A 12165-nucleotide genomic window follows, 5' to 3' on the forward strand; every position below is an offset into this window, starting at 1 on the left:
ATAGATATAGATATAGATATAGATATAGATATAGATATAGATATAGATATAGATATAGATATAGATATAGATATAGATATACTTCATGCCACTCCCTTCTGGCCTGATGTGATTCTATTGAGAAATCAGCTGGTAGTCTATTGGGAGTTCCCTTGTAGGTAACTTTCTGTCTATCTCTTATAGCCTTTAAGATTCTTTCTTTGTCTTTAATGTTTGCCATTTTAATTATGATGTGCCTTGGTGTGGGTCTTTTTTGGGTTCATCTTGATTGAGACTCTGCTTCCTGGACTTGTATGACTTTTTTCTTCCCCAAGTCAGGGAAGTTTTCCGTCATTATTTCTTCAAACAGTTTTTCTATTACTTGCTCAGTTTCTTTTCCTTCTTGCACCCCTATTATGCTGATGTTGTTTCATTTCATATTGTCCCATAGCTCCCTTAAACTCTCCTGCTTTTTAATTTTTTCCCAATTGCTTCTCTGAATGGATGTTTTTTCCTACCTTGTCTCCTAACTTGCTGATTATGTCCTCAGCTTCTCCTTGTCTACTGTTGAATCCTTCCAGGGTATTCTTCATTTCCTCTGGATTCTTATTCATGTTGGTGTACTTCTCACTCAGCTCTCTTTAATTCTCATTAAGTTGCTTGTAATTCTCACTCAGATGTTTGTGCATCTTTAAAACCATTACTTTAAATTCTTTATCTGACAAATTACTTGCCTCCATTTCATTTAGTTCCTTTTGTGGCAATTCCCCCTTTTCTTTCATTTGGGGGTTATTTCTTTGTTTTACCATTTTAGCAGTCCAGTAGTCTGGGGAGCTGGGTTAGGTGGGTGGGTTTATCGTGTTGTTCCATGTGTTCAGAGGTGACTGGTCCCACCAGATTCCAGCAATGTGTCTGATCTTCTGATGGCACCAGGTTAGGTGTGTCCAGTCTCTGTAGCATGTCCCTGCATCTGGTATGCCTCAGGTCACATCTACTGGGCAGTGTCAGGCAGAAGGGCCATTTGCCCAGGGGCACCACATATGACACAGTGGGTCACAGTGACAGGTCCCTGTATCTGGGGGCATTTGGATCACCCTGGCAGAGCTGAGTGCACCACGTTAAGGTGGTGGGACCAGTCATCCGTGCTGGCTCAGGGTAGCAGGTCCCTGTATCCAGCCTGGGCACGTGTCAGGGTGGTGGGGTGGGCTGGGTCCTCCTCTGCTGGTGCAGGGGTCAGGCCAGGAGCCCCCCTCACCTCTATGGTAGGGTGGACTGGCCCCTCTGCTCACAGAGGTCAGAGTCAGGCTGAGCACCCTGATGCTGAGGAGGTGGGTCTTTCTCTCCCCTGTGGAGGAGGTGGCCGCCCAGTTGCTGACTCTGCTCACTGAGGTGTTGGGGCAAGCTGGGCACTCTGCTGCCGAGGAGGAGTTGGGTCAGGTGCCCCATTAGGAAAAATGGAAGGGCCTGCCTGTCGCTCTGCCATGGAGGAGGCTGGGCAGGTTGGGTGCTCCGTTCGTCAGGGGCAGGCCCTGCACGCTGCCAATAAAGCCAGCCAGCCAGTCCTTCACAGTTCAGGCTAACTGAGCTCGTATGACTGGTCTGTGTGCCTGGAGCTTCAGGGCTCAGCAGTGGCCTAGGTTCACTCCCCGCAGCCTCCTCCCATGGGGGACCCTGTGGCTCCCTCAAAATGGCAGGCTTCCCTTGAAGTGGAGAGAGGTGCTCAGCCAGCAGCACACCACTTCTTCTGCCTGGGCACCCCAGTCACCTCCCTAAGCTCCTGCTCTCACAAACAGATGCCCTCCCACTCTCACATCCCCACACACTCTCCCTCTCCCACACTCACCCACTTCCACACTCACCCTCACTCCAGACCTGCCTGCCACCATGTTCCTATAGTTCACCATCTGTTTTTATAAATAAAGTGTTATTGGAACACAACCACACCCATTCATTTACATATTGCCAATGGTTGTCTTCACCAAACAACATAGAGTTGAACAGTTATGACAGAGCTCATATGGTCCATAAAGCTCTAAATATTTAATATCTGGCCCTTTACAGAAAAAGTACGCTGTCTGCTATCCAAGGATGTTGCAGTTGAGGGAATGCCTTTGTGCTCTAAGGACATGACTTGGAAATTGTACATGTCACTTCAGTTCATGTACTTTCAATTAGGGCTTATTCTCATGACCATACCTTGCTGGAAAGATGGCTAGGTAATGCACTCTGTCTAGGCAGCAAGTACTCAGCTAAAATTTGGGCACCAAAAGCAGGAGAATGGATATTGGAGTTGATTAGTACTTTCTACCTCAGCATTCTGTTTATAGCTAATTGTGATTATTGGCTGAACATCTACTGCAAACACTTCAAAGGAAAGTTGTAGACAATTTCCTGTTTTTCAATGAAAGCAATAGCAGATGAATACATTTCCATATGTTACTTTAAAAATTAAGATTTGAGTTTGGCAAGAAAAATGGTAAGGATAAGAGTTAAATGTTCAAAATCATGAACATTATGAAGAGAACAGTACTCTACCACATCCTAATGTCTTAGAAGGGCAACCTTAAAACTTGAAAGAGGCCTGTACTGGCAGTGGTGAGTGACAGTGATTGGCTGATAATAGTCTGAATGACTAAGCACATTGCCAGGCTGTTGCAGAGCAGAAGAACTGGGCCAGAGGAGATTTGCCACATGTTGGTCTGGTAGATTATTTGGGGTCACAGCCATGAATCTGAAAGCAGAAGGAAGAGCAGAGCTGAGTCATGCCAGGAGCATTTGTCCTAATGAAGTTAGTACTTTAACTAGAGCCAAAAAGGAAGTCTGAGTTAAGGGTTAGGGGTGCAGAACACTGAAATGAGGTAGCTAACGCTGATTGTTTAGAAAGCATTATCTTTACAGCTAGCATATGAACATTTAGTGTTTCTACCTACCCCAAATTCACTCCTCCTGCTTTTGGTACTGGTCCATTTTCTCTCAAGAGAACTCCCTCCTCCTACTCAGTCCACATGCTTTATACCTAGTCCTCCCAAATCAAATTACTGCATTCCTTTGGGGTAATGATTAACCCAGAGATAGGTACATAATCTACACAGATTCGAGGACTTCACAGGGCTCTGAGAGTAAAGCAAGTATTCTTGGTCACTGTTTTTGAACTTGGGAGGATGTGAAAAAATGCCTGTTGTGGCCATCAAAGATATTCTGTTCAAGGATTGAGCCAAGGAGGAGTGGTTGATAGACATAGAGAACCAGGTTCTGGGACTTTACTTACAGAATTGAGTCCAGCTGTGCCTGAAACCAACACTACCCCTAGAATTTTGTTAATGTCACAAACCAATAGACATTCTTTCATTTAAACCCTGGTAGATTGAATTTTCTCCCACATTCAACAGAAAAATATTTAATACTGCTAACCACTTTAACTACATTATATCATTTAATTTCAAAGCACTTGTGTATCATAGGTATTATTATTCTCATTCTAAATGAGATAAATAAAACTTAGAAAATTTTGGTACCTTGCACAGATGCACAGCTCACTGAATGAAGTTTTAAGGTCATATCTAGTTACAAACACACCCCACAATGTAGTATAAAAGCCCCTTTACTTATGTAATCTGCATATAAATAATCAATTAACCAAAAAAATTAAGTGGATAATTAATTTAAAATAATATGCACATATCTCACATTTTCACTTAAAAAACAAATGTTTATTTGTTTGCCAATCTTTTCTGTAGGTTCAAGGCATTCATTTGAGTGTGTGACTGATGATTAGAGTTTCATGTCATCTTTCTTGCATGAACCATGCCAGGCTTCATGAAAAACTTTTAGGTATTTTTTTTTCTTTAAAGGAGAACTTTAAAATACTTTCAAAGCAATTTGAATGCAGAACCCAATATTTTTTCTTCCAATAGTTTACAGTTCCTTGCCCATATTTAAATCAATAGCAAATGGTGTTGGTTTTTGCATTAATTATTTGGTTTATATATTTACTTAAATTAGTTAATTACAAAAACTAATATACTTGGCATTGGCATAACCAGATGTATTAGTGAAACCAGACAACCAATGGGTCTGGGCTGCCTGTCATTACTTGAGCCAATTAAGCAAAGACAGGGTCGAATCAAATATGAGTGTTTATTCCAATAATGCCAATAGTATGGGAAAGCAGTAGGTCATCCACAAAAATCTGCTCTACCCTCCCCATAAACCAGCTGCTTACATTGGGTAGAAGGACAAAGATTACATGGAAAAGCAGGAATTACAGGCATAGGGAGGTAGGCAGGGTGGTTACAGGTTACAGGCAATGCAGGTGGGGGTAGTAAAAGGCGGGCAAAGAGTAGGCACCTCCGGGATCAGATTATTTTGACCACATGGTTGTTAATCTTTCCATGATGATAGGCAGTTCTTGGAAAAGGAAGATGGACTGCATTTCGATGTTAGCTCCCATGTCCCAGGGCACACAACTCTCAGCCAGGTTAGAATGTGCTTCTCTAATCAGAACAGAACAATCATGGTTAACAGAGCATGATGAATACTTCTTATAATTATAGCTAGTCCCCACTGTTCTCCTTCTGCCCCCTGACATTAGTTTTGTGTGGCTGCCATAACACAGTACCACAAACTGAGTGGCTTGGAAAAACATAAATTTCCTGATTCATAGTTATGACTAGAAGTCTGAAATCAAGGTATCATTAGGGCCACGTTCCCTATAAAACTTGTAGAGGAAGTATTTTTCCTTGTCTCCTACTAGCTCCAGATAGTTTGCCAGAAATCTTTGGTGTTCCTTGGCTTGTGGCTGCAGCACTTTAATTCTCTGTCTTTATATGTCTGTCTTCCCGTCTGTTCAATTATTTTTCCTATAAGAACTCCCGTGATACTTTATTAGAGCCTACTCTAATTAATACCATTGTAATTAATCTAGTTATTAATAACAGGGAAGGAGCAAAGAAAAGGTCAGATATTATAAACATATTATGTAGGCAGCTCCACCGGGAAGCTAAAGCTTTACACTCCCCCAGGAGCTACTGCTCTGTTCCCCGCAGATCCCTGGGGCAAGGGACTGGACAGGGAGGAGAACAGAGGCATGGCCACTGAAGTTGGGGTGACATCAGGAAGGCACTTGTCTGTCAGCCATACCTGGGAACAGGTTATTGGCCAGAATGAGTGTGGCCACCGCAAGGGCATGGATTTGGGGATATCTAATCCTCTAAACCATGGGTGGGGAAACTTTTTTCTGCCAAGGGCCATTTGGATATTTATAATATCATCCGAAGGTTATGCAAAATTATCAACTTAAAAATTAGCCTGCTATAATTGGTCAAACATTTAATTAACTCACCCCTAACGCCATGGCAGGGCCAGACCAAATGATTTCGAGGGCTTTATATGGCCTGCGAGCCAGACATTCCCCATCCCTGCAAACAAAGGAGTTCACTCTCTTGGTTCCTCTTATGCTCTTGGGACTCTTATTGATTGGGGCGCTCTCTCCTGTATTTGCTCACATGGCCCACGGCCATGTGGACCCCACACACAATGGACTAACTGGACCCGGCTCCAACATGCAAAGGAAACTCTGGACACTGGCTTTGTTTCTAGCTCTACTGAAACCCCAGCTGCACTTCTATGACTGGACAAAGGGATATGGGACTTTGGAAACCCAGGAATGTAATTTCATGAAAATAAAGCTGTCTACCATGTCTCATCATCCTGTGGGGGCCTCTGAAAATGCTTACTCCAGTGGTACCCCAAGAACCTCTCTCCCTCTCACAGGGATGGAAAGGTAAATGATGAGCAGATAGCTGAATCATTTTCCTGGGTAGGCAACTAACTTAAATAGCATATTAGATCACTGTGTGTTTTTTTGTTTTTGTTTTTTTACTAAAAGGAAGTTGGTTTTCCTAAGCAGTATTACCTTGGAAGTGAGGAGTCACTCCAAATTTTAAAGGGGATCCAGGTGCAGCTCTCTCAGTATGCAAGGATGCTTTCCTGTATAAGAGAACGTGGTAATCCATTTTCAGCTGTGTGCCCCCCACATTCAAAATTTTAGAATATGTAGAGATGTTTCTGATGTCCTCAAACTTCTCTGTGTCTATAGACAATGTCACATTTACTCATCTTTTTTTTTTTTTTTTTTTTTTTGAGCTGATCACTCCTACCTACAGGATATTGTGCAGTGCCCCTTCTTCAGGTAACACCACAGAGAGGTTCCTAGACAGGGCAATGCATGCTGGATACTGCAATCTCCTTATTCCATTAGAGATGATTCCTAAACTACAACACTGTCAACGCACTGACATCTAGAAATGTTTATTTAACACATTTCCCTAATGCCCTGCACCAGTGCTCATAGTATGGTTCAATAACTATTTGTAGAATGGTGAAGTTTATTTTGCTCTTGGGTGGCAGAGAGAATAATACCTGCTAACCATTCTATGTGGTCGCCTATATTTTTCAACCTGTCCTGAAGTTCGATGGAGCCACAAGACTAATTCTAACGCACAGTGATAAAGCCTTAAAATCGCATTCAGATGTCCTTGTGGAAAGGAGCTGGAGCTTGATCTGCTCTAAAATGAAGTTATCATGGTGGGGGTAAGGCTACAGGAACCTTTTTTAAATTGAGGATGACAGAGAAATATAAAACTGAGTAATTTAAATAGAAGTTTTCCATCTGTAACCACCGGGTCATGTGATTCTGCATTTGGTAAGGACCCAGAGATAGGAGTCATCATCTCCGAGTCTTAAAAATCAAATTGGTCTTGGCATTTGGATGGAACAAAATGCAGGGAAAAAAATGTCTGTCAATTAAAAACTTTCTACAGTAAAGCAAAATGAATTTATAAGCAATTTATTGATTCTGTGAAGGAGGGAGATCCTGAAAGCGTTCTGACTGGCAAGGGATAGTAAATGAGGTCTAATCGAACAGTTTCTATTAATTTTGCTCTAAAATTTTCACACTCTTAGGAGATGACCATCACAGAGGATCTCTCTCCAGCAATTCTCCTGCCTTAGGCACATTCACTGTGATTTCTCCCTCAATCTCTACAAACCTAACTGCCACCTTTAGCTTCTTGCTGAGGGGACCCCTCTGCTCTCCCATAGAGTTATTGGGCTGGACCTAAAAGGACTGTATGTCCTGCCTGGCACACATCTGATCCATGGCAAACACAAATGCCACCCTGTGTGTGTGCTGATCTACTCTTAGTAAAGAGTAAATAGAGGGCTCACACCTCAACATAATAAAGCCCATACATGACAAACCCACAGCCAACATCATACTCACTGGGCAAAAATTAAAAACATTCCTCATAAGACTAGGAACAACATAGGGATGTCTGCTTTCACCAATCTTTTCAACACTAGAGGCCCGGTGCACGAATTCGTGCACCAGTGGGGTCCCTCAGCCTGGTCTGCTGGGATTGGGCTGAAACCTGCTCTCCAACATCCCCCGAGGGGTCCCAGATTGAGAGAGGGTGCAGGCAAAGCCAAGGAATCCCATTGGTGCATGATCGGGGCCAGGAAGGAACCATGGAAGGGCTCCAGGGCATGTCTGGCCTTATCTCACCCAGTCCCAATCGGGGCAATCAGGGCCAACAGGGAGGGATGCGGGAGGTTGGCCACCTGGGGAAGGGCTGCAGGAGGTGTCCAGCCCGTATCGCTCAGTCCTGATCAGCCCAACCCATGCAGCAAGCTAACCTACCAGTCAACAGTCTGGTCCCTGGTGGTCCGTGCACATCATAGCGAGTGGTTGAGCAGCCTTACCATATCATTAGCATATTATGCTTTGATTGGTTGAATGGTTGACCAGTCTACTGGACAACCAGATGACCGGACACTTAGCATATTAGGCTTTTATTATAGAGGATAGTACTGGAAGTCTTAGCCACAGTGATCAGTCAAGAAGAAAAAATAAAAGGCACCCAAATTGGAAAAGAGGATGTAAAACTGTCATTATTTGTAGATGACATATTGTACATAGAAAACCCTTAAGACTCCACCAAAACACTACTAAGTTTAATAAATGAATTCTACAATGTAGCAGGATACAAAATTAACATCTAGAAATTGATATTTTTATACACCAATAATGAACTCTCAGAAGGTGAAACTAAAAACAAACCTATTTGCCAGCCCAACAACAACAAAAAAAGATAACTTGGAAAAAACTTAACCCAAGAGATAAACAACCTGTACTCAGAAAACTGTAAGGCACTGAAAAAAGAAATAGAGGAAGGTATAAACAAATGGAAGAGTATACTGTGTTCATAATTAGAAGAATTAACATTATTAAAATGGCCATACTATCCAAAGCAATCTATAAATTCAATCTATAAATTCAGAAACTCCCATTAAAGTATCAACAGCATATTTCACAGATCTAGAACAAATACTTCAAAAATGTATATGAAACCCAAAGAGACCCTGAAGCCGCAGCAATCTTGAGAAAGAAGAATAAAGTAGGAAGGAGTACAATACCAGATATCAAACTTATACACTACAAAACCATTCTAATCAAAACAGCCTGGCATAAGAACAGGCATATGTGTCAATGGAACAAAACAGAGAACTCAGAAATTGACCCAAGCCATTACACTCAATTGATATTTGACAAAGGAGGCAAGAACAATGGAATAAAGACAATCTCTTCAATAAATGGTGTTGGGAAAATTAAACAAGTATATGCAAAAAAATAAATAAATAAAATGAAACCACCAACTTACACCATACAGGAGAATAAGCTCAAAATGGATTTTAAAAAAAAACAAAAAAACTTAAATGTAAGTCGTGAAAAATCCTAGAAAAAAACATAGGTGGCAAAATCTCAGAAATCTCTCATAGCAATATACTAGTACTTGCAGATACATCTCCTTGGGCAAGGGAAACAAAGGAAAAATCAAACAAATGGGACTACATCAAAATAAAAAGCTTCTGCACAGCAAAAGAAACCATCAACAAAATGAAAAGGGATTCCACTGCATGGGAGAACATATCTGTCAATGATATATCTGATAAGGGGTTAATTCCAAACCATATAAAGAGCTTAAACAACTCACCACCAGGAAAGTAACAATCCAATTAAAGAATGGGCAAATGACCTGCATAGACACTTCTCCAAAGAGGACATAAAGATGTCCAAGAGACAAGTGAAAAAAGACTCAAAGTCACTGATCATCAGAGAGATGCAAATTAAAATGACAATGAACTATCAACTCAAACCTGCCAGAATGGCTAGTACCAACAACAACAACAACAAAAAAACAAGTGCTGGCGAGGATGTGGAGAAAAGTGAACCCTAGTACACTGCCGATGGGAATGTAGACTGGTACAACCACTATGGAAAACAGTGTAGAGTTTCCTCAAAAAATTAAAAATGGAACTGCCATTTGACCCAGAGATCCCATGTTTAGGAATATATCCTAAGAAACCAGAAACACCAATCACAAAGAATATATGCACCTCCATGTTCAGAGCAGTGCTATTTACAATAGGTAAGATCTGGAAACAGCCCAAGTACCCATCAGTAGATGAGTGGATAAAAAAGATGTGGTACATTCACAAAGTGTAACACCACACAGCTGTAAAAAAGGAGGATCTATTATCCTTTGAGACAACATGAAGGGACCTGGAGAGTACTGTGCTAAGCTAAATAAGCCTGTTAGAGAAAGACAAGTATCACATGATCTCACTCATATGTGGAATCTAATGAATAAAATAAAGTGATGAACAAAACAGATCCAGAGACATGAAAGTATGCAGTAGACTAATTTCAGAAGGAAGGGGGCAACTGGGAAGAGTTTAACCAAAGAACTTATACACATATATGCATAACCCATGGACAGACAATAGTGTGGTGGAAGCCTGCCTGGAGCCGCAGAAGCCTGAGGAGAAGGTGGGGGTAGGTTGGAGGGGTCTATAGGAGAAAAAAGGGGACATCTGTAATACTTTCAACAATACAAATAATAATTTTTAAAAACGAATTCACCTTCACAGGAAAAAAACACATATGCAAATCTGTCATTGTAATACACCACCTTAACAGAGTAAAAATAAAAATCATATGATCTTATCAATAGGTGCAACAAAAGCATTTGAAAAAGATGCAACATCCATTTATAATTAAAACACTTAATAGAATGGGTATAGAATACAAGTACCTCCAAGAAAAAATAAACTTACCTCAGCATAATAGGGGCTATCTATGGCAAACCCGCAACTTGTGTACTGAATATTGAGTAGCTGAAAGCTTTTCCTCTAAGGTTAGGAGCAAGAAAGGATGCCCACTCTCACCACTGTTATCCAACATAGTATTGGAAGTCATGGCCGGAGACATTAGGGAAGAGAACGAAATGAAAAGCATCCAGATTGAGAATGAAGAAGTAAAATGGTCACTTTTTGAAGATGACATGATGTTTCATATAGAGAACCGTAAAAACTTCACCAAAAAATTACTAGAAATAAATACAGTAAATTTGCAGGACACCAAAGCAATGTATAAAAATCTATTATGTTCCTATATACTTACAATAACATTTCAAAAAACAAAACAAAATGAAAGAAAAATCATTTGCAATTGCAACCAAAAGAATAAAATCTCTAGGTATGAACTAAACAAAGGAGAGAGAGAGAGATCAGCTGCTTGCCTCCTGCGCACATGCCCTTGACCAGGAATTGAATCCCGTGACCCTTTAGCCCTCAGGCCCACAGACTAACCACAGTGACAAACCGGCCAGGGCAGGACCGGTCCTTTTTCTTTTCTTTCTTTGTTTTGCTAGCAATGGCGTAACTCTTTCTCTAAAAAAACAAAAAAACAAAACCTTTCAGCCTTGGGAGTTAAAACTTTGCTGTTTAACAGTCACTGCCAAGCAGGGCGCAGGGAACAGGGCAGCGGCACAGCTAGGAGCAGTGCTCACAGAGCAGCTCGCAGCCCTCAGCCCCGCCAGTCTCCGCACAGACCTGGGCGTGGGCGGGTCCCGTCCTCTCCCGGGTCCCCGCTTTCCCTTCCGCGGGCCGGGCCCCACCTCCTCCACGCAGGCGGCCAATCCCAGTCGGCTCCGGCCAGTTCGCGGGGGCAGCGGCGGACCGAGCCTGGGAGCAGCTGGAAAAGCGGGAGCTTTGCGCCCAGGAGCAGGTAAGGCGCTTGCAGGGGCGTGGGGGTCTCTGTGGCTTTACAGACCCCCCGGGCAGCACCTGGAAACAATGCCAGCGGGAGACCCGCGCTGCCGGGAGCGGGCGGCCTCGGCCTGGAGCCTCTGGTGCAGCCCTCGCGTGGGCCTGGCAGCCTGGGATCGAGGCGTGCTCCCTGCTCCTAGCGGGTTTGGCTCAGTGGAGAGAGCGTGGGCCTGCGGACTGAAGGGTCCCCGGTTCGGTTCCAGCCAAAGGCAAATGCCGGGTTGTGGGCTCCATCCCCAGTCGGGGGCGTGCAGGACGCAGCCCATCAATGATTCCCTCTCATCGTTGATGTTTCTCTCTCCCCCCCTCTCCCTTCCTCTCTGAAATAATAAAAATATTAAGAAAAAAATGTGTCTTTCCACATTAGAAACAAAAAAAAGACTTGCTCCCCCAGGGAAGCACTTTCTAAAGTAAACAAAAGACAAACTATTTGAAAAATTAAATCTATGTTTCATTTACAAAATGTTTATGGTTTGTTCTTATGTAGACATAACTCAGTTGCTGTGTCCTTGTATAGCCTAGGTCAGGGGTGGGCAGCCCCTGGCACGCGTGCCAAATATGGCACGCCAGTAACTTTTGCTGGGATGGGAAACCCTCTCTTTTAATCTTCCATTTACAATTGTGAACCTTTGTTTTCAGTGATGATTTTTTTTTTTTTTTTTTTTAGTGATGAATTTTGTTAAGTCTCATAATAGGAGTAGCCTGGTGGATGAAAGTAGTAGCTCATGCATATCTCTGAAGGTCACGAAATATAAATCTGATGTAAAAATCTCTGTCATCAGTGATGCAGCAGCAAAAGTCCCACTGATAATATCAAACAGAGTCATAAAGTTTTCTGTCGGACTATCAGTGTACATGTATACATTAAAAAATAAATGTATTTTTCATCATCATATACTGTTTTTGTCGCTCGAATGAATTTTATTATTTCTTCAAGGTTCTTCACATACGTACACCTTAAGAGATATCAAGTAGGCGTAACATGTTCTCAAAAAATTAGGGTTGGCACGCAGAATA

General features: G+C 42.2%; 1 protein-coding gene and 1 long non-coding RNA gene across 5 annotated transcripts in view; one reads left to right on the plus strand and one right to left on the minus strand.

The window, feature by feature from the left end:
* Positions 1 to 4120: 4120 nt before the first annotated feature.
* Positions 4121 to 10780, minus strand: LOC132211398 (uncharacterized). The gene is made up of 3 exons (XR_009447449.1): positions 10690 to 10780; positions 5894 to 5967; positions 4121 to 4472 (listed from the first exon to the last, which is right to left on the minus strand). It is a non-coding gene; the product is annotated as an uncharacterized LOC132211398 (long non-coding RNA).
* Positions 10781 to 10900: 120 nt separating this feature from the next.
* Positions 10901 to 12165, plus strand: part of BLVRA (biliverdin reductase A) — a 71607-nt gene continuing 70342 nt past the window's right edge. For 3 of the 4 annotated variants that reach the window (XM_059711571.1, XM_059711573.1, XM_059711572.1), the window contains exon 1: positions 10901 to 11107. The gene's annotated coding sequence lies outside the window, so the exon portion shown is untranslated. The remainder of the gene's footprint in view (positions 11108 to 12165) is intronic. The other variant, XM_059711574.1, reaches the window with a different exon arrangement.

Source organism: Myotis daubentonii, chromosome 10 (assembly GCF_963259705.1).
Source record: "Myotis daubentonii chromosome 10, mMyoDau2.1, whole genome shotgun sequence".
NCBI lineage: Eukaryota > Metazoa > Chordata > Mammalia > Chiroptera > Vespertilionidae > Myotis > Myotis daubentonii.